Consider the following 27,696-nt stretch of genomic DNA (forward strand, 5'->3'; position numbering starts at 1 on the left):
ACAGGTGCAGAGGTTCCCCTGAGAGTGTCATTTCTTTCATTGCTGTTGCTGATTGAATGAGCCACTAACGTGCGAACTGCTCCAAAACATGATTCAGGACTTCTGGTGACAACTCTTGCCACGTTGAATAACGACAGACAGCTTCCAAATGATGTCTTTCATAGACGACTTTGGGGGTACATTTGACAGACCGATTAGTTTAGGAATCCGTGGTGCGCTGTGACACCAGCGCATCAGCTTCTTCCCTGTCTTGGAAACGGGCCGCCTGCGCAAGGAATGCCAATGCGGTACTGCTTTTCGTGGAAGGACCAGAAGGCGGTAACTACACTCTCAAACAGAATGGCATATGATCACAACCAAGTTAGAGAAAAATTTACAATACTTTGCACAGTAATTAAATGGAGTTGCATTACATTGCACTCCGAGAGCAGATTTGTTCAAGCAAATTCGAAGGCAGTTTGCAGATGGGAAAGCAAGCAAGAAGGCTCCGTTCTTGTCCATGTTAAATTCTCCAGTTGAAGAATAAAGCCGTTTCTGCCCAGTTTCGAACTGGGGACCTTTCGCGCGTAAGGCGAACGTGATGACCACTACACTACAGAAACAAGCCGCAGACGCCTCTACGGAGCTTCAGTGTCATCCAGCACTGAACGTTGAAGTCATTTTACATTTCACCTTTCTGTTTCCAATAGCTCCTTGTTTAATGGGACTTGTTTAATCATGGCTATGTGGTGAGCATGGACGAGATACACCGAAGTATCTGTTTCCACGCGGTGTACGGCAATAACGTTGTGTTGCTTACACCGGCTGTAAAGGATTACTTTTTAGCGGAGCTTGCCGTCGCAGTCTGTGGCAGTATCATTTAGTCTGTTCGACTGCGCACGGGACAAATAGCATTGTGAAACACTGCAGAAACGAACGACTTCCTTATTTTTGCTCCGACTGACCATACTGCGGGAAATTTTCCCAGATTCTCAGTTGAGGATTTTTGCAGCAGGAGGTTACCTCAGAAACCCTGTTAATTCGTAATGTATTGAGCGAATCGCAAATCAGAAGGCATTTAACACGGAACACAAACAAAACTGGCAAATCAAATGCGTTTTCAGACACAGCGAGCATGAATGCTAAATGCGAGACAAGCCGGGGGCATGAACCATAAAGTAATCTCACAACTAACAACAGGGCAATTCCAAACTGCTCTTTCAAACATACTGGAGCCTGAGTGCACCACCACTTCCCAGACAATGCTGAAAAGAGAGAAAGAAAGAACACAATAAGAATGGGCTGTAAAAAGTGAATTTCACCAATCACAGTCTCGATTACATTACCTTTCCCTTCCGGTGTCTCCAGGACGGAAATGAAGGAAATGGGAGAAATTCAATAACATGTGACATCGCAATTCATTGGAACGATTTTCCCATTGGCAGAAAACAAAATAACGACGAGTCGAGCCACCGCAGGACTTTGTTTCACAACAGCAATGAAATAACAGCCTCCATTCGGTTCCAGTAAACGCACAACTTGTCTGGGACAGCAGAGCTGTTTGCGATTTTCCGCGCGGGAGGCGAGCACGATCATGACAGCACAGACACCGGAAAAGTCGGCACTTTCCCACACCACAGTTAATTGCCCGGGAAGCACACACATCTTTCGTCGGTTTTAAACAGAAATGCAGCAGGAGTCGAAACAGGATCTTAACCAGCTGCGTCGTTGGAAACGATCAGCAGAACTGGCAGCGGTGGGATTCGAACCCACGCCTCTGTCGAGACTGGAGCCTAAATCCAGCGCCTTAGACCGCTCGGCCACACTACCACCCAACCGCGGGCCACATTTTCTTGCACTTCCAATTGAGATGCTGCATAACAACAGATGCAAAGTCACGTGAAAAGGGTTCGATGATCCCTCTCCGACACGCACAACTGCTGGGATGTGCCCGTCTACAATATCAATTTCGCAGCAGATAATGATAGCCCATCAATCCAGATAAATAAGCTGAGTCTATCTTCTCAGACTCTTTTCAGCTACAAATGTACCTGTGAGTGCGGGAGAACATACGATCGGTTATGATTTGGTCAAATTACCATCAGCTGCTTGACATTACTGCAATTTCGATTCTTGCTTTGCTAAATGATTTCACCCTTTGATCGAAACAGGACAGCTTTCACGTTTACACGGAACATGAAACACACAGGGAAAATGCACAAAGCTGAGCAGGCCGTGTTCCACATCATACCCGCGCAGCATCGTTTCAGTCACTGTGTCTGTTTTGCAGAATAAGAGTCCCAAAGAATGTTCTCCACCCTAAAACCGGAGATAGCATTACAATCCGAGAACGACAGATCACATTGTGAGGATGCTCTGACCTCGGAGCCGGTTCGAGGTGCCACTTTCCTTGCCTTTTTGCCTTAACCGTGAAATTCGCTGCAGAGATGTTCACACCTGGATATGAGCCACATGGATACCAACTGAGTCGACGAGAAGCGACTCAATAAATTTTGCTAAACTCCACGGTGCTTATTAGAAAGGCAGTTTCTGTTCACATCAATCTAAAAGACAGTTTCTGAACATAGTAACAGAAGACAAAAGGTAATTAGCTCACCCCACCCCCACTCCGGAAGAGGTGCTAACTGCCCTTGAGTGCTTTTTGTTCTCGATGTGAAGAGCTCTCACGTCTGAGTCACATTCACACGTCTCTGGTTGCTGAGTGAATCACAAAGAAGGAATTTCACCAGAGCTGCAACTGCCTCACTTCCCCACTCGCCCTCCCCGTTTACATTTTCCTGCTCGTCAGTGATTTAAAGAAAACCAAATGGATGCGATGTCATTCTGTAGCCTCGCTGTCGATTCCTCCGATTCAGTTCCAACGTGGCTTACATCTCAGGGCGCACCTTAATACTAGCGACGCTATGAAAGCACAGGTGCAGAGGTTCCCCTGAGAGTGTCATTTCTTTCATTGCTGTTGCTGATTGAATGAGCCACTAACGTGCGAACTGCTCCAAAACATATTTCAGGACTTCTGGTGACAACTCTTGCCACGTTGAATAACGACAGACAGCTTCCAAATGATGTCTTTCATAGACGACTTTGGGGGTACATTTGACAGACCGATTAGTTTAGGAATCCGTGGTGCGCTGTGACACCAGCACATCAGCTTCTTCCCTGTCTTGGAAACGGGCCGCCTGCGCAAGGAATGCCAATGCGGTACTGCTTTTCGTGGAAGGACCAGAAGGCGGTAACTACACTCTCAAACAGAATGGCATATGATCACAACCAAGTTAGAGAAAAATTTACAATACTTTGCACAGTAATTAAATGGAGTTGCATTACATTGCACTCCGAGAGCAGATTTGTTCAAGCAAATTCGAAGGCAGTTTGCAGATGGGAAAGCAAGCAAGAAGGCTCCGTTCTTGTCCATGTTAAATTCTCCAGTTGAAGAATAAAGCCGTTTCTGCCCAGTTTCGAACTGGGGACCTTTCGCGCGTAAGGCGAACGTGATGACCACTACACTACAGAAACAAGCCGCAGACGCCTCTGCGGAGCTTCAGTGTCATCCAGCACTGAACGTTGAAGTCATTTTACATTTCACCTTTCTGTTTCCAATAGCTCCTTGTTTAATGGGACTTGTTTAACCATGGCTATGTGGTGAGCATGGACGAGATACACCGAAGTATCTGTTTCCACGCGGTGTACGGCAATAATGTTGTGTTGCTTACACCAGCTGTAAAGGATTACTTTTTAGCGGAGCTTGCCGTCGCAGTCTGTGGCAGTATCATTTAGTCTGTTCGACTGCGCACGGGACAAATAGCATTGTGAAACACTGCAGAAACGAACGACTTCCTTACTTTTGCTCCGACAGACCATATTGCGGGAAATTTTCCCAGATTCTAAGTTGAGGATTTTTGCAGCAGGAGGTTACCTCAGAAACCCTGTTAATTCGTAATGTATTGAGCGAATCGCAAATCAGAAGGCATTTAACATGGAACACAAACAAAACTGGCAAACCAAATGCGTTTTCAGACACAGCGAGCATGAATGCTAAATGCGAGACAGGCCGGGGGCATGAACCATAAAGTAATCTCACAACTAACAACAGGGCAATTCCAAACTGCTCTTTCAAACATACTGGAGCCTGAGTGCACCACCACTTCCCAGACAATGCTGAAAAGAGAGAAAGAAAGAACACAATAAGAATGGGCTGTAAAAAGTGAATTTCACCAATCACAGTCTCGATTACATTACCTTTCCCTTCCGGTGTCTCCAGGACGGAAATGAAGGAAATGGGAGAAATTCAATAACATGTGACATCGCAATTCATTGGAACGATTTTCCCATTGGCAGAAAACAAAATAACGACGAGTCGAGGCACCGCAGGACTTTGTTTCACAACAGCAATGAAATAACAGCCTCCATTCGGTTCCAGTAAACGCACAACTTGTCTGGGACAGCAGAGCTGTTTGCGATTTTCCGCGCGGGAGGCGAGCACGATCATGACAGCACAGACATCGGAAAAGTCGGCACTTTCCCACACCACAGTTAATTGCCCGGGAAGCACACACATCTTTCTTCGGTTTTAAACAGAAATGCAGCAGGAGTCGAAACAGGATCTTAACCAGCTGCGTCGTTGGAAACGATCAGCAGAACTGGCAGCGGTGAGATTCGAACCCACGCCTCTGTCGAGACTGGAGCCTAAATCCAGCGCCTTAGACCGCTCGGCCACACTACCACCCAACCGCGGCCCACATTTTCTTGCACTTCCAATTGAGATGCTGCATAACAACAGATGCAAAGTCACGTGAAAAGGGTTCGATGATCCCTCTCCGACACGCACAACTGCTGGGATGTGCCCGTCTACAATATCAATTTCGCAGCAGATAATGATAGCCCATCAATCCAGATAAATAAGCTGAGTCTATCTTCTCAGACTCTTTTCAGCTACAAATGTACCTGTGAGTGCGGGAGAACATACGATCGGTTATGATTTGGTCAAATTACCATCAGCTGCTTGACATTACTGCAATTTCGATTCTTGCTTTGCTAAATGATTTCACCCTTTGATCGAAACAGGACAGCTTTCACGTTTACACGGAACATGAAACACACAGGGAAAATGCACAAAGCTGAGCAGGCCGTGTTCCACATCATACCCGCGCAGCATCGTTTCAGTCACTGTGTCTGTTTTGCAGAATAAGAGTCCCAAAGAATGTTCTCCACCCTAAAACCGGAGATAGCATTACAATCCGAGAACGACAGATCACATTGTGAGGATGCTCTGACCTCGGAGCCGGTTCGAGGTGCCACTTTCCTTGCCTTTTTGCCTTAACCGTGAAATTCGCTGCAGAGATGTTCACACCTGGATATGAGCCACATGGATACCAACTGAGTCGACGAGAAGCGACTCAATAAATTTTGCTAAACTCCACGGTGCTTATTAGAAAGGCAGTTTCTGTTCACATCAATCTAAAAGACAGTTTCTGAACATAGTAACAGAAGACAAAAGGTAATTAGCTCACCCCACCCCCACTCCGGAAGAGGTGCTAACTGCCCTTGAGTGCTTTTTGTTCTCGATGTGAAGAGCTCTCACGTCTGAGTCACATTCACACGTCTCTGGTTGCTGAGTGAATCACAAAGAAGGAATTTCACCAGAGCTGCAACTGCCTCACTTCCCCACTCGCCCTCCCCGTTTACATTTTCCTGCTCATCAGTGATTTAAAGAAAACCAAATGGATGCGATGTCATTCTGTAGCCTCGCTGTCGATTCCTCCGATTCAGTTCCAACGTGGCTTACATCTCAGGGCGCACCTTAATACTAGCGACGCTATGAAAGCACAGGTGCAGAGGTTCCCCTGAGAGTGTCATTTCTTTCATTGCTGTTGCTGATTGAATGAGCCACTAACGTGCGAACTGCTCCAAAACATGATTCAGGACTTCTGGTGACAACTCTTGCCACGTTGAATAACGACAGACAGCTTCCAAATGATGTCTTTCATAGACGACTTTGGGGGTACATTTGACAGACCGATTAGTTTAGGAATCCGTGGTGCGCTGTGACACCAGCGCATCAGCTTCTTCCCTGTCTTGGAAACGGGCCGCCTGCGCAAGGAATGCCAATGCGGTACTGCTTTTCGTGGAAGGACCAGAAGGCGGTAACTACACTCTCAAACAGAATGGCATATGATCACAACCAAGTTAGAGAAAAATTTACAATACTTTGCACAGTAATTAAATGGAGTTGCATTACATTGCACTCCGAGAGCAGATTTGTTCAAGCAAATTCGAAGGCAGTTTGCAGATGGGAAAGCAAGCAAGAAGGCTCCGTTCTTGTCCATGTTAAATTCTCCAGTTGAAGAATAAAGCCGTTTCTGCCCAGTTTCGAACTGGGGACCTTTCGCGCGTAAGGCGAACGTGATGACCACTACACTACAGAAACAAGCCGCAGACGCCTCTGCGGAGCTTCAGTGTCATCCAGCACTGAACGTTGAAGTCATTTTACATTTCACCTTTCTGTTTCCAATAGCTCCTTGTTTAATGGGACTTGTTTAATCATGGCTATGTGGTGAGCATGGACGAGATACACCGAAGTATCTGTTTCCATGCGGTGTACCGCAATAACGTTGTGTTGCTTACACCGGCTGTAAAGGATTACTTTTTAGCGGAGCTTGCCGTCGCAGTCTGTGGCAGTATCATTTAGTCTGTTCGACTGCGCACGGGACAAATAGCATTGTGAAACACTGCAGAAACGAACGACTTCCTTACTTTTGCTCCGACAGACCATATTGCGGGAAATTTTCCCAGATTCTAAGTTGAGGATTTTTGCAGCAGGAGGTTACCTCAGAAACCCTGTTAATTCGTAATGTATTGAGCGAATCGCAAATCAGAAGGCATTTAACATGGAACACAAACAAAACTGGCAAACCAAATGCGTTTTCAGACACAGCGAGCATGAATGCTAAATGCGAGACAGGCCGGGGGCATGAACCATAAAGTAATCTCACAACTAACAACAGGGCAATTCCAAACTGCTCTTTCAAACATACTGGAGCCTGAGTGCACCACCACTTCCCAGACAATGCTGAAAAGAGAGAAAGAAAGAACACAATAAGAATGGGCTGTAAAAAGTGAATTTCACCAATCACAGTCTCGATTACATTACCTTTCCCTTCCGGTGTCTCCAGGACGGAAATGAAGGAAATGGGAGAAATTCAATAACATGTGACATCGCAATTCATTGGAACGATTTTCCCATTGGCAGAAAACAAAATAACGACGAGTCGAGGCACCGCAGGACTTTGTTTCACAACAGCAATGAAATAACAGCCTCCATTCGGTTCCAGTAAACGCACAACTTGTCTGGGACAGCAGAGCTGTTTGCGATTTTCCACGCGGGAGGCGAGCACGATCATGACAGCACAGACACCGGAAAAGTCGGCACTTTCCCACACCACAGTTAATTGCCCGGGAAGCACACAGAAATGCAGCAGGAGTCGAAACAGGATCTTAACCAGCTGCGTCGTTGGAAACGATCAGCAGAACTGGCAGCGGTGAGATTCGAACCCACGCCTCTGTCGAGACTGGAGCCTAAATCCAGCGCCTTAGACCGCTCGGCCACACTACCACCCAACCGCGGCCCACATTTTCTTGCACTTCCAATTGAGATGCTGCATAACAACAGATGCAAAGTCACGTGAAAAGGGTTCGATGATCCCTCTCCGACACGCACAACTGCTGGGATGTGCCCGTCTACAATATCAATTTCGCAGCAGATAATGATAGCCCATCAATCCAGATAAATAAGCTGAGTCTATCTTCTCAGACTCTTTTCAGCTACAAATGTACCTGTGAGTGCGGGAGAACATACGATCGGTTATGATTTGGTCAAATTACCATCAGCTGCTTGACATTACTGCAATTTCGATTCTTGCTTTGCTAAATGATTTCACCCTTTGATCGAAACAGGACAGCTTTCACGTTTACACGGAACATGAAACACACAGGGAAAATGCACAAAGCTGAGCAGGCCGTGTTCCACATCATACCCGCGCAGCATCGTTTCAGTCACTGTGTCTGTTTTGCAGAATAAGAGTCCCAAAGAATGTTCTCCACCCTAAAACCGGAGATAGCATTACAATCCGAGAACGACAGATCACATTGTGAGGATGCTCTGACCTCGGAGCCGGTTCGAGGTGCCACTTTCCTTGCCTTTTTGCCTTAACCGTGAAATTCGCTGCAGAGATGTTCACACCTGGATATGAGCCACATGGATACCAACTGAGTCGACGAGAAGCGACTCAATAAATTTTGCTAAACTCCACGGTGCTTATTAGAAAGGCAGTTTCTGTTCACATCAATCTAAAAGACAGTTTCTGAACATAGTAACAGAAGACAAAAGGTAATTAGCTCACCCCACCCCCACTCCGGAAGAGGTGCTAACTGCCCTTGAGTGCTTTTTGTTCTCGATGTGAAGAGCTCTCACGTCTGAGTCACATTCACACGTCTCTGGTTGCTGAGTGAATCACAAAGAAGGAATTTCACCAGAGCTGCAACTGCCTCACTTCCCCACTCGCCCTCGCCGTTTACATTTTCCTGCTCGTCAGTGATTTAAAGAAAACCAAATGGATGCGATGTCATTCTGTAGCCTCGCTGTCGATTCCTCCGATTCAGTTCCAACGTGGCTTACATCTCAGGGCGCACCTTAATACTAGCGACGCTATGAAAGCACAGGTGCAGAGGTTCCCCTGAGAGTGTCATTTCTTTCATTGCTGTTGCTGATTGAATGAGCCACTAACGTGCGAACTGCTCCAAAACATGATTCAGGACTTCTGGTGACAACTCTTGCCACGTTGAATAACGACAGACAGCTTCCAAATGATGTCTTTCATAGACGACTTTGGGGGTACATTTGACAGACCGATTAGTTTAGGAATCCGTGGTGCGCTGTGACACCAGCACATCAGCTTCTTCCCTGTCTTGGAAACGGGCCGCCTGCGCAAGGAATGCCAATGCGGTACTGCTTTTCGTGGAAGGACCAGAAGGCGGTAACTACACTCTCAAACAGAATGGCATATGATCACAACCAAGTTAGAGAAAAATTTACAATACTTTGCACAGTAATTAAATGGAGTTGCATTACATTGCACTCCGAGAGCAGATTTGTTCAAGCAAATTCGAAGGCAGTTTGCAGATGGGAAAGCAAGCAAGAAGGCTCCGTTCTTGTCCATGTTAAATTCTCCAGTTGAAGAATAAAGCCGTTTCTGCCCAGTTTCGAACTGGGGACCTTTCGCGCGTAAGGCGAACGTGATGACCACTACACTACAGAAACAAGCCGCAGACGCCTCTGCGGAGCTTCAGTGTCATCCAGCACTGAACGTTGAAGTCATTTTACATTTCACCTTTCTGTTTCCAATAGCTCCTTGTTTAATGGGACTTGTTTAATCATGGCTATGTGGTGAGCATGGACGAGATACACCGAAGTATCTGTTTCCATGCGGTGTACCGCAATAACGTTGTGTTGCTTACACCGGCTGTAAAGGATTACTTTTTAGCGGAGCTTGCCGTCGCAGTCTGTGGCAGTATCATTTAGTCTGTTCGACTGCGCACGGGACAAATAGCATTGTGAAACACTGCAGAAACGAACGACTTCCTTACTTTTGCTCCGACAGACCATATTGCGGGAAATTTTCCCAGATTCTAAGTTGAGGATTTTTGCAGCAGGAGGTTACCTCAGAAACCCTGTTAATTCGTAATGTATTGAGCGAATCGCAAATCAGAAGGCATTTAACATGGAACACAAACAAAACTGGCAAACCAAATGCGTTTTCAGACACAGCGAGCATGAATGCTAAATGCGAGACAGGCCGGGGGCATGAACCATAAAGTAATCTCACAACTAACAACAGGGCAATTCCAAACTGCTCTTTCAAACATACTGGAGCCTGAGTGCACCACCACTTCCCAGACAATGCTGAAAAGAGAGAAAGAAAGAACACAATAAGAATGGGCTGTAAAAAGTGAATTTCACCAATCACAGTCTCGATTACATTACCTTTCCCTTCCGGTGTCTCCAGGACGGAAATGAAGGAAATGGGAGAAATTCAATAACATGTGACATCGCAATTCATTGGAACGATTTTCCCATTGGCAGAAAACAAAATAACGACGAGTCGAGGCACCGCAGGACTTTGTTTCACAACAGCAATGAAATAACAGCCTCCATTCGGTTCCAGTAAACGCACAACTTGTCTGGGACAGCAGAGCTGTTTGCGATTTTCCACGCGGGAGGCGAGCACGATCATGACAGCACAGACACCGGAAAAGTCGGCACTTTCCCACACCACAGTTAATTGCCCGGGAAGCACACACATCTTTCTTCGGTTTTAAACAGAAATGCAGCAGGAGTCGAAACAGGATCTTAACCAGCTGCGTCGTTGGAAACGATCAGCAGAACTGGCAGCGGTGAGATTCGAACCCACGCCTCTGTCGAGACTGGAGCCTAAATCCAGCGCCTTAGACCGCTCGGCCACACTACCACCCAACCGCGGCCCACATTTTCTTGCACTTCCAATTGAGATGCTGCATAACAACAGATGCAAAGTCACGTGAAAAGGGTTCGATGATCCCTCTCCGACACGCACAACTGCTGGGATGTGCCCGTCTACAATATCAATTTCGCAGCAGATAATGATAGCCCATCAATCCAGATAAATAAGCTGAGTCTATCTTCTCAGACTCTTTTCAGCTACAAATGTACCTGTGAGTGCGGGAGAACATACGATCGGTTATGATTTGGTCAAATTACCATCAGCTGCTTGACATTACTGCAATTTCGATTCTTGCTTTGCTAAATGATTTCACCCTTTGATCGAAACAGGACAGCTTTCACGTTTACACGGAACATGAAACACACAGGGAAAATGCACAAAGCTGAGCAGGCCGTGTTCCACATCATACCCGCGCAGCATCGTTTCAGTCACTGTGTCTGTTTTGCAGAATAAGAGTCCCAAAGAATGTTCTCCACCCTAAAACCGGAGATAGCATTACAATCCGAGAACGACAGATCACATTGTGAGGATGCTCTGACCTCGGAGCCGGTTCGAGGTGCCACTTTCCTTGCCTTTTTGCCTTAACCGTGAAATTCGCTGCAGAGATGTTCACACCTGGATATGAGCCACATGGATACCAACTGAGTCGACGAGAAGCGACTCAATAAATTTTGCTAAACTCCACGGTGCTTATTAGAAAGGCAGTTTCTGTTCACATCAATCTAAAAGACAGTTTCTGAACATAGTAACAGAAGACAAAAGGTAATTAGCTCACCCCACCCCCACTCCGGAAGAGGTGCTAACTGCCCTTGAGTGCTTTTTGTTCTCGATGTGAAGAGCTCTCACGTCTGAGTCACATTCACACGTCTCTGGTTGCTGAGTGAATCACAAAGAAGGAATTTCACCAGAGCTGCAACTGCCTCACTTCCCCACTCGCCCTCCCCGTTTACATTTTCCTGCTCGTCAGTGATTTAAAGAAAACCAAATGGATGCGATGTCATTCTGTAGCCTCGCTGTCGATTCCTCCGATTCAGTTCCAACGTGGCTTACATCTCAGGGCGCACCTTAATACTAGCGACGCTATGAAAGCACAGGTGCAGAGGTTCCCCTGAGAGTGTCATTTCTTTCATTGCTGTTGCTGATTGAATGAGCCACTAACGTGCGAACTGCTCCAAAACATGATTCAGGACTTCTGGTGACAACTCTTGCCACGTTGAATAACGACAGACAGCTTCCAAATGATGTCTTTCATAGACGACTTTGGGGGTACATTTGACAGACCGATTAGTTTAGGAATCCGTGGTGCGCTGTGACACCAGCACATCAGCTTCTTCCCTGTCTTGGAAACGGGCCGCCTGCGCAAGGAATGCCAATGCGGTACTGCTTTTCGTGGAAGGACCAGAAGGCGGTAACTACACTCTCAAACAGAATGGCATATGATCACAACCAAGTTAGAGAAAAATTTACAATACTTTGCACAGTAATTAAATGGAGTTGCATTACATTGCACTCCGAGAGCAGATTTGTTCAAGCAAATTCGAAGGCAGTTTGCAGATGGGAAAGCAAGCAAGAAGGCTCCGTTCTTGTCCATGTTAAATTCTCCAGTTGAAGAATAAAGCCGTTTCTGCCCAGTTTCGAACTGGGGACCTTTCGCGCGTAAGGCGAACGTGATGACCACTACACTACAGAAACAAGCCGCAGACGCCTCTGCGGAGCTTCAGTGTCATCCAGCACTGAACGTTGAAGTCATTTTACATTTCACCTTTCTGTTTCCAATAGCTCCTTGTTTAATGGGACTTGTTTAACCATGGCTATGTGGTGAGCATGGACGAGATACACCGAAGTATCTGTTTCCACGCGGTGTACGGCAATAATGTTGTGTTGCTTACACCAGCTGTAAAGGATTACTTTTTAGCGGAGCTTGCCGTCGCAGTCTGTGGCAGTATCATTTAGTCTGTTCGACTGCGCACGGGACAAATAGCATTGTGAAACACTGCAGAAACGAACGACTTCCTTACTTTTGCTCCGACAGACCATATTGCGGGAAATTTTCCCAGATTCTAAGTTGAGGATTTTTGCAGCAGGAGGTTACCTCAGAAACCCTGTTAATTCGTAATGTATTGAGCGAATCGCAAATCAGAAGGCATTTAACATGGAACACAAACAAAACTGGCAAACCAAATGCGTTTTCAGACACAGCGAGCATGAATGCTAAATGCGAGACAGGCCGGGGGCATGAACCATAAAGTAATCTCACAACTAACAACAGGGCAATTCCAAACTGCTCTTTCAAACATACTGGAGCCTGAGTGCACCACCACTTCCCAGACAATGCTGAAAAGAGAGAAAGAAAGAACACAATAAGAATGGGCTGTAAAAAGTGAATTTCACCAATCACAGTCTCGATTACATTACCTTTCCCTTCCGGTGTCTCCAGGACGGAAATGAAGGAAATGGGAGAAATTCAATAACATGTGACATCGCAATTCATTGGAACGATTTTCCCATTGGCAGAAAACAAAATAACGACGAGTCGAGGCACCGCAGGACTTTGTTTCACAACAGCAATGAAATAACAGCCTCCATTCGGTTCCAGTAAACGCACAACTTGTCTGGGACAGCAGAGCTGTTTGCGATTTTCCGCGCGGGAGGCGAGCACGATCATGACAGCACAGACACCGGAAAAGTCGGCACTTTCCCACACCACAGTTAATTGCCCGGGAAGCACACACATCTTTCTTCGGTTTTAAACAGAAATGCAGCAGGAGTCGAAACAGGATCTTAACCAGCTGCGTCGTTGGAAACGATCAGCAGAACTGGCAGCGGTGGGATTCGAACCCACGCCTCTGTCGAGACTGGAGCCTAAATCCAGCGCCTTAGACCGCTCGGCCACACTACCACCCAACCGCGGCCCACATTTTCTTGCACTTCCAATTGAGATGCTGCATAACAACAGATGCAAAGTCACGTGAAAAGGGTTCGATGATCCCTCTCCGACACGCACAACTGCTGGGATGTGCCCGTCTACAATATCAATTTCGCAGCAGATAATGATAGCCCATCAATCCAGATAAATAAGCTGAGTCTATCTTCTCAGACTCTTTTCAGCTACAAATGTACCTGTGAGTGCGGGAGAACATACGATCGGTTATGATTTGGTCAAATTACCATCAGCTGCTTGACATTACTGCAATTTCGATTCTTGCTTTGCTAAATGATTTCACCCTTTGATCGAAACAGGACAGCTTTCACGTTTACACGGAACATGAAACACACAGGGAAAATGCACAAAGCTGAGCAGGCCGTGTTCCACATCATACCCGCGCAGCATCGTTTCAGTCACTGTGTCTGTTTTGCAGAATAAGAGTCCCAAAGAATGTTCTCCACCCTAAAACCGGAGATAGCATTACAATCCGAGAACGACAGATCACATTGTGAGGATGCTCTGACCTCGGAGCCGGTTCGAGGTGCCACTTTCCTTGCCTTTTTGCCTTAACCGTGAAATTCGCTGCAGAGATGTTCACACCTGGATATGAGCCACATGGATACCAACTGAGTCGACGAGAAGCGACTCAATAAATTTTGCTAAACTCCACGGTGCTTATTAGAAAGGCAGTTTCTGTTCACATCAATCTAAAAGACAGTTTCTGAACATAGTAACAGAAGACAAAAGGTAATTAGCTCAACCCACCCCCACTCCGGAAGAGGTGCTAACTGCCCTTGAGTGCTTTTTGTTCTCGATGTGAAGAGCTCTCACGTCTGAGTCACATTCACACGTCTCTGGTTGCTGAGTGAATCACAAAGAAGGAATTTCACCAGAGCTGCAACTGCCTCACTTCCCCACTCGCCCTCCCCGTTTACATTTTCCTGCTCGTCAGTGATTTAAAGAAAACCAAATGGATGCGATGTCATTCTGTAGCCTCGCTGTCGATTCCTCCGATTCAGTTCCAACGTGGCTTACATCTCAGGGCGCACCTTAATACTAGCGACGCTATGAAAGCACAGGTGCAGAGGTTCCCCTGAGAGTGTCATTTCTTTCATTGCTGTTGCTGATTGAATGAGCCACTAACGTGCGAACTGCTCCAAAACATGATTCAGGACTTCTGGTGACAACTCTTGCCACGTTGAATAACGACAGACAGCTTCCAAATGATGTCTTTCATAGACGACTTTGGGGGTACATTTGACAGACCGATTAGTTTAGGAATCCGTGGTGCGCTGTGACACCAGCACATCAGCTTCTTCCCTGTCTTGGAAACGGGCCGCCTGCGCAAGGAATGCCAATGCGGTACTGCTTTTCGTGGAAGGACCAGAAGGCGGTAACTACACTCTCAAACAGAATGGCATATGATCACAACCAAGTTAGAGAAAAATTTACAATACTTTGCACAGTAATTAAATGGAGTTGCATTACATTGCACTCCGAGAGCAGATTTGTTCAAGCAAATTCGAAGGCAGTTTGCAGATGGGAAAGCAAGCAAGAAGGCTCCGTTCTTGTCCATGTTAAATTCTCCAGTTGAAGAATAAAGCCGTTTCTGCCCAGTTTCGAACTGGGGACCTTTCGCGCGTAAGGCGAACGTGATGACCACTACACTACAGAAACAAGCCGCAGACGCCTCTGCGGAGCTTCAGTGTCATCCAGCACTGAACGTTGAAGTCATTTTACATTTCACCTTTCTGTTTCCAATAGCTCCTTGTTTAATGGGACTTGTTTAATCATGGCTATGTGGTGAGCATGGACGAGATACACCGAAGTATCTGTTTCCATGCGGTGTACCGCAATAACGTTGTGTTGCTTACACCGGCTGTAAAGGATTACTTTTTAGCGGAGCTTGCCGTCGCAGTCTGTGGCAGTATCATTTAGTCTGTTCGACTGCGCACGGGACAAATAGCATTGTGAAACACTGCAGAAACGAACGACTTCCTTACTTTTGCTCCGACAGACCATATTGCGGGAAATTTTCCCAGATTCTAAGTTGAGGATTTTTGCAGCAGGAGGTTACCTCAGAAACCCTGTTAATTCGTAATGTATTGAGCGAATCGCAAATCAGAAGGCATTTAACATGGAACACAAACAAAACTGGCAAACCAAATGCGTTTTCAGACACAGCGAGCATGAATGCTAAATGCGAGACAGGCCGGGGGCATGAACCATAAAGTAATCTCACAACTAACAACAGGGCAATTCCAAACTGCTCTTTCAAACATACTGGAGCCTGAGTGCACCACCACTTCCCAGACAATGCTGAAAAGAGAGAAAGAAAGAACACAATAAGAATGGGCTGTAAAAAGTGAATTTCACCAATCACAGTCTCGATTACATTACCTTTCCCTTCCGGTGTCTCCAGGACGGAAATGAAGGAAATGGGAGAAATTCAATAACATGTGACATCGCAATTCATTGGAACGATTTTCCCATTGGCAGAAAACAAAATAACGACGAGTCGAGGCACCGCAGGACTTTGTTTCACAGCAGCAATGAAATAACAGCCTCCATTCGGTTCCAGTAAACGCACAACTTGTCTGGGACAGCAGAGCTGTTTGCGATTTTCCGCGCGGGAGGCGAGCACGATCATGACAGCACAGACACCGGAAAAGTCGGCACTTTCCCACACCACAGTTAATTGCCCGGGAAGCACACACATCTTTCTTCGGTTTTAAACAGAAATGCAGCAGGAGTCGAAACAGGATCTTAACCAGCTGCGTCGTTGGAAACGATCAGCAGAACTGGCAGCGGTGAGATTCGAACCCACGCCTCTGTCGAGACTGGAGCCTAAATCCAGCGCCTTAGACCGCTCGGCCACACTACCACCCAACCGCGGCCCACATTTTCTTGCACTTCCAATTGAGATGCTGCATAACAACAGATGCAAAGTCACGTGAAAAGGGTTCGATGATCCCTCTCCGACACGCACAACTGCTGGGATGTGCCCGTCTACAATATCAATTTCGCAGCAGATAATGATAGCCCATCAATCCAGATAAATAAGCTGAGTCTATCTTCTCAGACTCTTTTCAGCTCCAAATGTACCTGTGAGTGCGGGAGAACATACGATCGGTTATGATTTGGTCAAATTACCATCAGCTGCTTGACATTACTGCAATTTCGATTCTTGCTTTGCTAAATGATTTCACCCTTTGATCGAAACAGGACAGCTTTCACGTTTACACGGAACATGAAACACACAGGGAAAATGCACAAAGCTGAGCAGGCCGTGTTCCACATCATACCCGCGCAGCATCGTTTCAGTCACTGTGTCTGTTTTGCAGAATAAGAGTCCCAAAGAATGTTCTCCACCCTAAAACCGGAGATAGCATTACAATCCGAGAACGACAGATCACATTGTGAGGATGCTCTGACCTCGGAGCCGGTTCGAGGTGCCACTTTCCTTGCCTTTTTGCCTTAACCGTGAAATTCGCTGCAGAGATGTTCACACCTGGATATGAGCCACATGGATACCAACTGAGTCGACGAGAAGCGACTCAATAAATTTTGCTAAACTCCACGGTGCTTATTAGAAAGGCAGTTTCTGTTCACATCAATCTAAAAGACAGTTTCTGAACATAGTAACAGAAGACAAAAGGTAATTAGCTCACCCCACCCCCACTCCGGAAGAGGTGCTAACTGCCCTTGAGTGCTTTTTGTTCTCGATGTGAAGAGCTCTCACGTCTGAGTCACATTCACACGTCTCTGGTTGCTGAGTGAATCACAAAGAAGGAATTTCACCAGAGCTGCAACTGCCTCACTTCCCCACTCGCCCTCCCCGTTTACATTTTCCTGCTCGTCAGTGATTTAAAGAAAACCAAATGGATGCGATGTCATTCTGTAGCCTCGCTGTCGATTCCTCCGATTCAGTTCCAACGTGGCTTACATCTCAGGGCGCACCTTAATACTAGCGACGCTATGAAAGCACAGGTGCAGAGGTTCCCCTGAGAGTGTCATTTCTTTCATTGCTGTTGCTGATTGAATGAGCCACTAACGTGCGAACTGCTCCAAAACATGATTCAGGACTTCTGGTGACAACTCTTGCCACGTTGAATAACGACAGACAGCTTCCAAATGATGTCTTTCATAGACGACTTTGGGGGTACATTTGACAGACCGATTAGTTTAGGAATCCGTGGTGCGCTGTGACACCAGCACATCAGCTTCTTCCCTGTCTTGGAAACGGGCCGCCTGCGCAAGGAATGCCAATGCGGTACTGCTTTTCGTGGAAGGACCAGAAGGCGGTAACTACACTCTCAAACAGAATGGCATATGATCACAACCAAGTTAGAGAAAAATTTACAATACTTTGCACAGTAATTAAATGGAGTTGCATTACATTGCACTCCGAGAGCAGATTTGTTCAAGCAAATTCGAAGGCAGTTTGCAGATGGGAAAGCAAGCAAGAAGGCTCCGTTCTTGTCCATGTTAAATTCTCCAGTTGAAGAATAAAGCCGTTTCTGCCCAGTTTCGAACTGGGGACCTTTCGCGCGTAAGGCGAACGTGATGACCACTACACTACAGAAACAAGCCGCAGACGCCTCTGCGGAGCTTCAGTGTCATCCAGCACTGAACGTTGAAGTCATTTTACATTTCACCTTTCTGTTTCCAATAGCTCCTTGTTTAATGGGACTTGTTTAATCATGGCTATGTGGTGAGCATGGACGAGATACACCGAAGTATCTGTTTCCACGCGGTGTACGGCAATAATGTTGTGTTGCTTACACCAGCTGTAAAGGATTACTTTTTAGCGGAGCTTGCCGTCGCAGTCTGTGGCAGTATCATTTAGTCTGTTCGACTGCGCACGGGACAAATAGCATTGTGAAACACTGCAGAAACGAACGACTTCCTTACTTTTGCTCCGACAGACCATATTGCGGGAAATTTTCCCAGATTCTAAGTTGAGGATTTTTGCAGCAGGAGGTTACCTCAGAAACCCTGTTAATTCGTAATGTATTGAGCGAATCGCAAATCAGAAGGCATTTAACATGGAACACAAACAAAACTGGCAAACCAAATGCGTTTTCAGACACAGCGAGCATGAATGCTAAATGCGAGACAGGCCGGGGGCATGAACCATAAAGTAATCTCACAACTAACAACAGGGCAATTCCAAACTGCTCTTTCAAACATACTGGAGCCTGAGTGCACCACCACTTCCCAGACAATGCTGAAAAGAGAGAAAGAAAGAACACAATAAGAATGGGCTGTAAAAAGTGAATTTCACCAATCACAGTCTCGATTACATTACCTTTCCCTTCCGGTGTCTCCAGGACGGAAATGAAGGAAATGGGAGAAATTCAATAACATGTGACATCGCAATTCATTGGAACGATTTTCCCATTGGCAGAAAACAAAATAACGACGAGTCGAGGCACCGCAGGACTTTGTTTCACAGCAGCAATGAAATAACAGCCTCCATTCGGTTCCAGTAAACGCACAACTTGTCTGGGACAGCAGAGCTGTTTGCGATTTTCCGCGCGGGAGGCGAGCACGATCATGACAGCACAGACACCGGAAAAGTCGGCACTTTCCCACACCACAGTTAATTGCCCGGGAAGCACACACATCTTTCTTCGGTTTTAAACAGAAATGCAGCAGGAGTCGAAACAGGATCTTAACCAGCTGCGTCGTTGGAAACGATCAGCAGAACTGGCAGCGGTGGGATTCGAACCCACGCCTCTGTCGTGACTAGAGCCTAAATCCAGCGCCTCAGACCGCTCGGCCACACTACCACCCAACCGCGGCCCACATTTTCTTGCACTTCCAATTGAGATGCTGCATAACAACAGATGCAAAGTCACGTGAAAAGGGTTCGATGATCCCTCTCCGACACGCACAACTGCTGGGATGTGTCCGTCTACAATATCAATTTCGCAGCAGATAATGATAGCCCATCAATCCAGATAAATAAGCTGAGTCTATCTTCTCAGACTCTTTTCAGCTACAAATGTACCTGTGAGTGCGGGAGAACATACGATCGGTTATGATTTGGTCAAATTACCATCAGCTGCTTGACATTACTGCAATTTCGATTCTTGCTTTGCTAAATGATTTCACCCTTTGATCGAAACAGGACAGCTTTCACGTTTACACGGAACATGAAACACACAGGTAAAATGCACAAAGCTGAGCAGGCCGTGTTCCACATCATACCCGCGCAGCATCGTTTCAGTCACTGTGTCTGTTTTGCAGAATAAGAGTCCCAAAGAATGTTCTCCACCCTAAAACCGGAGATAGCATTACAATCCGAGAACGACAGATCACATTGTGAGGATGCTCTGACCTCGGAGCCGGTTCGAGGTGCCACTTTCCTTGCCTTTTTGCCTTAACCGTGAAATTCGCTGCAGAGATGTTCACACCTGGATATGAGCCACATGGATACCAACTGAGTCGACGAGAAGCGACTCAATAAATTTTGCTAAACTCCACGGTGCTTATTAGAAAGGCAGTTTCTGTTCACATCAATCTAAAAGACAGTTTCTGAACATAGTAACAGAAGACAAAAGGTAATTAGCTCACCCCACCCCCACTCCGGAAGAGGTGCTAACTGCCCTTGAGTGCTTTTTGTTCTCGATGTGAAGAGCTCTCACGTCTGAGTCACATTCACACGTCTCTGGTTGCTGAGTGAATCACAAAGAAGGAATTTCACCAGAGCTGCAACTGCCTCACTTCCCCACTCGCCCTCCCCGTTTACATTTTCCTGCTCGTCAGTGATTTAAAGAAAACCAAATGGATGCGATGTCATTCTGTAGCCTCGCTGTCGATTCCTCCGATTCAGTTCCAACGTGGCTTACATCTCAGGGCGCACCTTAATACTAGCGACGCTATGAAAGCACAGGTGCAGAGGTTCCCCTGAGAGTGTCATTTCTTTCATTGCTGTTGCTGATTGAATGAGCCACTAACGTGCGAACTGCTCCAAAACATGATTCAGGACTTCTGGTGACAACTCTTGCCACGTTGAATAACGACAGACAGCTTCCAAATGATGTCTTTCATAGACGACTTTGGGGGTACATTTGACAGACCGATTAGTTTAGGAATCCGTGGTGCGCTGTGACACCAGCACATCAGCTTCTTCCCTGTCTTGGAAACGGGCCGCCTGCGCAAGGAATGCCAATGCGGTACTGCTTTTCGTGGAAGGACCAGAAGGCGGTAACTACACTCTCAAACAGAATGGCATATGATCACAACCAAGTTAGAGAAAAATTTACAATACTTTGCACAGTAATTAAATGGAGTTGCATTACATTGCACTCCGAGAGCAGATTTGTTCAAGCAAATTCGAAGGCAGTTTGCAGATGGGAAAGCAAGCAAGAAGGCTCCGTTCTTGTCCATGTTAAATTCTCCAGTTGAAGAATAAAGCCGTTTCTGCCCAGTTTCGAACTGGGGACCTTTCGCGCGTAAGGCGAACGTGATGACCACTACACTACAGAAACAAGCCGCAGACGCCTCTGCGGAGCTTCAGTGTCATCCAGCACTGAACGTTGAAGTCATTTTACATTTCACCTTTCTGTTTCCAATAGCTCCTTGTTTAATGGGACTTGTTTAATCATGGCTATGTGGTGAGCATGGACGAGATACACCGAAGTATCTGTTTCCATGCGGTGTACCGCAATAACGTTGTGTTGCTTACACCGGCTGTAAAGGATTACTTTTTAGCGGAGCTTGCCGTCGCAGTCTGTGGCAGTATCATTTAGTCTGTTCGACTGCGCACGGGACAAATAGCATTGTGAAACACTGCAGAAACGAACGACTTCCTTACTTTTGCTCCGACAGACCATATTGCGGGAAATTTTCCCAGATTCTAAGTTGAGGATTTTTGCAGCAGGAGGTTACCTCAGAAACCCTGTTAATTCGTAATGTATTGAGCGAATCGCAAATCAGAAGGCATTTAACATGGAACACAAACAAAACTGGCAAACCAAATGCGTTTTCAGACACAGCGAGCATGAATGCTAAATGCGAGACAGGCCGGGGGCATGAACCATAAAGTAATCTCACAACTAACAACAGGGCAATTCCAAACTGCTCTTTCAAACATACTGGAGCCTGAGTGCACCACCACTTCCCAGACAATGCTGAAAAGAGAGAAAGAAAGAACACAATAAGAATGGGCTGTAAAAAGTGAATTTCACCAATCACAGTCTCGATTACATTACCTTTCCCTTCCGGTGTCTCCAGGACGGAAATGAAGGAAATGGGAGAAATTCAATAACATGTGACATCGCAATTCATTGGAACGATTTTCCCATTGGCAGAAAACAAAATAACGACGAGTCGAGGCACCGCAGGACTTTGTTTCACAGCAGCAATGAAATAACAGCCTCCATTCGGTTCCAGTAAACGCACAACTTGTCTGGGACAGCAGAGCTGTTTGCGATTTTCCGCGCGGGAGGCGAGCACGATCATGACAGCACAGACACCGGAAAAGTCGGCACTTTCCCACACCACAGTTAATTGCCCGGGAAGCACACACATCTTTCTTCGGTTTTAAACAGAAATGCAGCAGGAGTCGAAACAGGATCTTAACCAGCTGCGTCGTTGGAAACGATCAGCAGAACTGGCAGCGGTGAGATTCGAACCCACGCCTCTGTCGAGACTGGAGCCTAAATCCAGCGCCTTAGACCGCTCGGCCACACTACCACCCAACCGCGGCCCACATTTTCTTGCACTTCCAATTGAGATGCTGCATAACAACAGATGCAAAGTCACGTGAAAAGGGTTCGATGATCCCTCTCCGACACGCACAACTGCTGGGATGTGCCCGTCTACAATATCAATTTCGCAGCAGATAATGATAGCCCATCAATCCAGATAAATAAGCTGAGTCTATCTTCTCAGACTCTTTTCAGCTCCAAATGTACCTGTGAGTGCGGGAGAACATACGATCGGTTATGATTTGGTCAAATTACCATCAGCTGCTTGACATTACTGCAATTTCGATTCTTGCTTTGCTAAATGATTTCACCCTTTGATCGAAACAGGACAGCTTTCACGTTTACACGGAACATGAAACACACAGGGAAAATGCACAAAGCTGAGCAGGCCGTGTTCCACATCATACCCGCGCAGCATCGTTTCAGTCACTGTGTCTGTTTTGCAGAATAAGAGTCCCAAAGAATGTTCTCCACCCTAAAACCGGAGATAGCATTACAATCCGAGAACGACAGATCACATTGTGAGGATGCTCTGACCTCGGAGCCGGTTCGAGGTGCCACTTTCCTTGCCTTTTTGCCTTAACCGTGAAATTCGCTGCAGAGATGTTCACACCTGGATATGAGCCACATGGATACCAACTGAGTCGACGAGAAGCGACTCAATAAATTTTGCTAAACTCCACGGTGCTTATTAGAAAGGCAGTTTCTGTTCACATCAATCTAAAAGACAGTTTCTGAACATAGTAACAGAAGACAAAAGGTAATTAGCTCACCCCACCCCCACTCCGGAAGAGGTGCTAACTGCCCTTGAGTGCTTTTTGTTCTCGATGTGAAGAGCTCTCACGTCTGAGTCACATTCACACGTCTCTGGTTGCTGAGTGAATCACAAAGAAGGAATTTCACCAGAGCTGCAACTGCCTCACTTCCCCACTCGCCCTCCCCGTTTACATTTTCCTGCTCGTCAGTGATTTAAAGAAAACCAAATGGATGCGATGTCATTCTGTAGCCTCGCTGTCGATTCCTCCGATTCAGTTCCAACGTGGCTTACATCTCAGGGCGCACCTTAATACTAGCGACGCTATGAAAGCACAGGTGCAGAGGTTCCCCTGAGAGTGTCATTTCTTTCATTGCTGTTGCTGATTGAATGAGCCACTAACGTGCGAACTGCTCCAAAACATGATTCAGGACTTCTGGTGACAACTCTTGCCACGTTGAATAACGACAGACAGCTTCCAAATGATGTCTTTCATAGACGACTTTGGGGGTACATTTGACAGACCGATTAGTTTAGGAATCCGTGGTGCGCTGTGACACCAGCACATCAGCTTCTTCCCTGTCTTGGAAACGGGCCGCCTGCGCAAGGAATGCCAATGCGGTACTGCTTTTCGTGGAAGGACCAGAAGGCGGTAACTACACTCTCAAACAGAATGGCATATGATCACAACCAAGTTAGAGAAAAATTTACAATACTTTGCACAGTAATTAAATGGAGTTGCATTACATTGCACTCCGAGAGCAGATTTGTTCAAGCAAATTCGAAGGCAGTTTGCAGATGGGAAAGCAAGCAAGAAGGCTCCGTTCTTGTCCATGTTAAATTCTCCAGTTGAAGAATAAAGCCGTTTCTGCCCAGTTTCGAACTGGGGACCTTTCGCGCGTAAGGCGAACGTGATGACCACTACACTACAGAAACAAGCCGCAGACGCCTCTGCGGAGCTTCAGTGTCATCCAGCACTGAACGTTGAAGTCATTTTACATTTCACCTTTCTGTTTCCAATAGCTCCTTGTTTAATGGGACTTGTTTAATCATGGCTATGTGGTGAGCATGGACGAGATACACCGAAGTATCTGTTTCCACGCGGTGTACGGCAATAATGTTGTGTTGCTTACACCAGCTGTAAAGGATTACTTTTTAGCGGAGCTTGCCGTCGCAGTCTGTGGCAGTATCATTTAGTCTGTTCGACTGCGCACGGGACAAATAGCATTGTGAAACACTGCAGAAACGAACGACTTCCTTACTTTTGCTCCGACAGACCATATTGCGGGAAATTTTCCCAGATTCTAAGTTGAGGATTTTTGCAGCAGGAGGTTACCTCAGAAACCCTGTTAATTCGTAATATATTGAGCGAATCGCAAATCAGAAGGCATTTAACATGGAACACAAACAAAACTGGCAAACCAAATGCGTTTTCAGACACAGCGAGCATGAATGCTAAATGCGAGACAGGCCGGGGGCATGAACCATAAAGTAATCTCACAACTAACAACAGGGCAATTCCAAACTGCTCTTTCAAACATACTGGAGCCTGAGTGCACCACCACTTCCCAGACAATGCTGAAAAGAGAGAAAGAAAGAACACAATAAGAATGGGCTGTAAAAAGTGAATTTCACCAATCACAGTCTCGATTACATTACCTTTCCCTTCCGGTGTCTCCAGGACGGAAATGAAGGAAATGGGAGAAATTCAATAACATGTGACATCGCAATTCATTGGAACGATTTTCCCATTGGCAGAAAACAAAATAACGACGAGTCGAGCCACCGCAGGACTTTGTTTCACAGCAGCAATGAAATAACAGCCTCCATTCGGTTCCAGTAAACGCACAACTTGTCTGGGACAGCAGAGCTGTTTGCGATTTTCCGCGCGGGAGGCGAGCACGATCATGACAGCACAGACACCGGAAAAGTCGGCACTTTCCCACACCACAGTTAATTGCCCGGGAAGCACACACATCTTTCTTCGGTTTTAAACAGAAATGCAGCAGGAGTCGAAACAGGATCTTAACCAGCTGCGTCGTTGGAAACGATCAGCAGAACTGGCAGCGGTGAGATTCGAACCCACGCCTCTGTCGAGACTGGAGCCTAAATCCAGCGCCTTAGACCGCTCGGCCACACTACCACCCAACCGCGGCCCACATTTTCTTGCACTTCCAATTGAGATGCTGCATAACAACAGATGCAAAGTCACGTGAAAAGGGTTCGATGATCCCTCTCCGACACGCACAACTGCTGGGATGTGCCCGTCTACAATATCAATTTCGCAGCAGATAATGATAGCCCATCAATCCAGATAAATAAGCTGAGTCTATCTTCTCAGACTCTTTTCAGCTACAAATGTACCTGTGAGTGCGGGAGAACATACGATCGGTTATGATTTGGTCAAATTACCATCAGCTGCTTGACATTACTGCAATTTCGATTCTTGCTTTGCTAAATGATTTCACCCTTTGATCGAAACAGGACAGCTTTCACGTTTACACGGAACATGAAACACACAGGGAAAATGCACAAAGCTGAGCAGGCCGTGTTCCACATCATACCCGCGCAGCATCGTTTCAGTCACTGTGTCTGTTTTGCAGAATAAGAGTCCCAAAGAATGTTCTCCACCCTAAAACCGGAGATAGCATTACAATCCGAGAACGACAGATCACATTGTGAGGATGCTCTGACCTCGGAGCCGGTTCGAGGTGCTACTTTCCTTGCCTTTTTGCCTTAACCGTGAAATTCGCTGCAGAGATGTTCACACCTGGATATGAGCCACATGGATACCAACTGAGTCGACGAGAAGCGACTCAATAAATTTTGCTAAACTCCACGGTGCTTATTAGAAAGGCAGTTTCTGTTCACATCAATCTAAAAGACAGTTTCTGAACATAGTAACAGAAGACAAAAGGTAATTAGCTCACCCCACCCCCACTCCGGAAGAGGTGCTAACTGCCCTTGAGTGCTTTTTGTTCTCGATGTGAAGAGCTCTCACGTCTGAGTCACATTCACACGTCTCTGGTTGCTGAGTGAATCACAAAGAAGGAATTTCACCAGAGCTGCAACTGCCTCACTTCCCCACTCGCCCTCCCCGTTTACATTTTCCTGCTCGTCAGTGATTTAAAGAAAACCAAATGGATGCGATGTCATTCTGTAGCCTCGCTGTCGATTCCTCCGATTCAGTTCCAACGTGGCTTACATCTCAGGGCGCACCTTAATACTAGCGACGCTATGAAAGCACAGGTGCAGAGGTTCCCCTGAGAGTGTCATTTCTTTCATTGCTGTTGCTGATTGAATGAGCCACTAACGTGCGAACTGCTCCAAAACATGATTCAGGACTTCTGGTGACAACTCTTGCCACGTTGAATAACGACAGACAGCTTCCAAATGATGTCTTTCATAGACGACTTTGGGGGTACATTTGACAGACCGATTAGTTTAGGAATCCGTGGTGCGCTGTGACACCAGCACATCAGCTTCTTCCCTGTCTTGGAAACGGGCCGCCTGCGCAAGGAATGCCAATGCGGTACTGCTTTTCGTGGAAGGACCAGAAGGCGGTAACTACACTCTCAAACAGAATGGCATATGATCACAACCAAGTTAGAGAAAAATTTACAATACTTTGCACAGTAATTAAATGGAGTTGCATTACATTGCACTCCGAGAGCAGATTTGTTCAAGCAAATTCGAAGGCAGTTTGCAGATGGGAAAGCAAGCAAGAAGGCTCCGTTCTTGTCCATGTTAAATTCTCCAGTTGAAGAATAAAGCCGTTTCTGCCCAGTTTCGAACTGGGGACCTTTCGCGCGTAAGGCGAACGTGATGACCACTACACTACAGAAACAAGCCGCAGACGCCTCTGCGGAGCTTCAGTGTCATCCAGCACTGAACGTTGAAGTCATTTTACATTTCACCTTTCTGTTTCCAATAGCTCCTTGTTTAATGGGACTTGTTTAATCATGGCTATGTGGTGAGCATGGACGAGATACACCGAAGTATCTGTTTCCACGCGGTGTACGGCAATAATGTTGTGTTGCTTACACCAGCTGGAAAGGATTACTTTTTAGCGGAGCTTGCCGTCGCAGTCTGTGGCAGTATCATTTAGTCTGTTCGACTGCGCACGGGACAAATAACATTGTGAAACACTGCAGAAACGAACGACTTCCTTACTTTTGCTCCGACAGACCATATTGCGGGAAATTTTCCCAGATTCTAAGTTGAGGATTTTTGCAGCAGGAGGTTACCTCAGAAACCCTGTTAATTCGTAATATATTGAGCGAATCGCAAATCAGAAGGCATTTAACATGGAACACAAACAAAACTGGCAAACCAAATGCGTTTTCAGACACAGCGAGCATGAATGCTAAATGCGAGACAGGCCGGGGGCATGAACCATAAAGTAATCTCACAACTAACAACAGGGCAATTCCAAACTGCTCTTTCAAACATACTGGAGCCTGAGTGCACCACCACTTCCCAGACAATGCTGAAAAGAGAGAAAGAAAGAACACAATAAGAATGGGCTGTAAAAAGTGAATTTCACCAATCACAGTCTCGATTACATTACCTTTCCCTTCCGGTGTCTCCAGGACGGAAATGAAGGAAATGGGAGAAATTCAATAACATGTGACATCGCAATTCATTGGAACGATTTTCCCATTGGCAGAAAACAAAATAACGACGAGTCGAGGCACCGCAGGACTTTGTTTCACAACAGCAATGAAATAACAGCCTCCATTCGGTTCCAGTAAACGCACAACT

The 27,696-nt window shown here is 46.3% G+C and overlaps 18 non-coding genes across 18 annotated transcripts; all 18 read right to left on the minus strand.

The window, feature by feature from the left end:
• Nucleotides 1-529: 529 nt before the first annotated feature.
• On the minus strand, nt 530-602 carry trnav-uac (transfer RNA valine (anticodon UAC)). The gene has a single exon. It is a non-coding gene; the product is annotated as a tRNA-Val (tRNA).
• A 1,125-nt stretch (nt 603-1,727) lies between these two features.
• Nucleotides 1,728-1,809, minus strand: trnal-uag (transfer RNA leucine (anticodon UAG)). Its single transcript has one exon. It is a non-coding gene; the product is annotated as a tRNA-Leu (tRNA).
• A 1,631-nt stretch (nt 1,810-3,440) lies between these two features.
• On the minus strand, nt 3,441-3,513 carry trnav-uac (transfer RNA valine (anticodon UAC)). The gene has a single exon. It is a non-coding gene; the product is annotated as a tRNA-Val (tRNA).
• A 1,125-nt stretch (nt 3,514-4,638) lies between these two features.
• Nucleotides 4,639-4,720, minus strand: trnal-uag (transfer RNA leucine (anticodon UAG)). Its single transcript has one exon. It is a non-coding gene; the product is annotated as a tRNA-Leu (tRNA).
• Nucleotides 4,721-6,351: 1,631 nt separating this feature from the next.
• trnav-uac (transfer RNA valine (anticodon UAC)) lies at nt 6,352-6,424 on the minus strand. The gene has a single exon. It is a non-coding gene; the product is annotated as a tRNA-Val (tRNA).
• A 1,103-nt stretch (nt 6,425-7,527) lies between these two features.
• trnal-uag (transfer RNA leucine (anticodon UAG)) lies at nt 7,528-7,609 on the minus strand. Its single transcript has one exon. It is a non-coding gene; the product is annotated as a tRNA-Leu (tRNA).
• A 1,631-nt stretch (nt 7,610-9,240) lies between these two features.
• trnav-uac (transfer RNA valine (anticodon UAC)) lies at nt 9,241-9,313 on the minus strand. Its single transcript has one exon. It is a non-coding gene; the product is annotated as a tRNA-Val (tRNA).
• Nucleotides 9,314-10,438: 1,125 nt separating this feature from the next.
• Nucleotides 10,439-10,520, minus strand: trnal-uag (transfer RNA leucine (anticodon UAG)). Its single transcript has one exon. It is a non-coding gene; the product is annotated as a tRNA-Leu (tRNA).
• Nucleotides 10,521-12,151: 1,631 nt separating this feature from the next.
• Nucleotides 12,152-12,224, minus strand: trnav-uac (transfer RNA valine (anticodon UAC)). Its single transcript has one exon. It is a non-coding gene; the product is annotated as a tRNA-Val (tRNA).
• Nucleotides 12,225-13,349: 1,125 nt separating this feature from the next.
• On the minus strand, nt 13,350-13,431 carry trnal-uag (transfer RNA leucine (anticodon UAG)). Its single transcript has one exon. It is a non-coding gene; the product is annotated as a tRNA-Leu (tRNA).
• A 1,631-nt stretch (nt 13,432-15,062) lies between these two features.
• Nucleotides 15,063-15,135, minus strand: trnav-uac (transfer RNA valine (anticodon UAC)). The gene has a single exon. It is a non-coding gene; the product is annotated as a tRNA-Val (tRNA).
• A 1,125-nt stretch (nt 15,136-16,260) lies between these two features.
• On the minus strand, nt 16,261-16,342 carry trnal-uag (transfer RNA leucine (anticodon UAG)). The gene has a single exon. It is a non-coding gene; the product is annotated as a tRNA-Leu (tRNA).
• A 1,631-nt stretch (nt 16,343-17,973) lies between these two features.
• Nucleotides 17,974-18,046, minus strand: trnav-uac (transfer RNA valine (anticodon UAC)). Its single transcript has one exon. It is a non-coding gene; the product is annotated as a tRNA-Val (tRNA).
• Nucleotides 18,047-20,884: 2,838 nt separating this feature from the next.
• trnav-uac (transfer RNA valine (anticodon UAC)) lies at nt 20,885-20,957 on the minus strand. The gene has a single exon. It is a non-coding gene; the product is annotated as a tRNA-Val (tRNA).
• A 1,125-nt stretch (nt 20,958-22,082) lies between these two features.
• trnal-uag (transfer RNA leucine (anticodon UAG)) lies at nt 22,083-22,164 on the minus strand. The gene has a single exon. It is a non-coding gene; the product is annotated as a tRNA-Leu (tRNA).
• A 1,631-nt stretch (nt 22,165-23,795) lies between these two features.
• trnav-uac (transfer RNA valine (anticodon UAC)) lies at nt 23,796-23,868 on the minus strand. Its single transcript has one exon. It is a non-coding gene; the product is annotated as a tRNA-Val (tRNA).
• Nucleotides 23,869-24,993: 1,125 nt separating this feature from the next.
• Nucleotides 24,994-25,075, minus strand: trnal-uag (transfer RNA leucine (anticodon UAG)). The gene has a single exon. It is a non-coding gene; the product is annotated as a tRNA-Leu (tRNA).
• Nucleotides 25,076-26,706: 1,631 nt separating this feature from the next.
• On the minus strand, nt 26,707-26,779 carry trnav-uac (transfer RNA valine (anticodon UAC)). The gene has a single exon. It is a non-coding gene; the product is annotated as a tRNA-Val (tRNA).
• Between the last annotated feature and the right edge of the window lie 917 nt (nt 26,780-27,696).

This window comes from Chiloscyllium plagiosum, unplaced genomic scaffold (assembly GCF_037043375.1).
Source record: "Chiloscyllium plagiosum isolate Xiang-an unplaced genomic scaffold, Cpla_swu_hap1 HiC_scaffold_18, whole genome shotgun sequence".
Lineage (NCBI taxonomy): Eukaryota > Metazoa > Chordata > Chondrichthyes > Orectolobiformes > Hemiscylliidae > Chiloscyllium > Chiloscyllium plagiosum.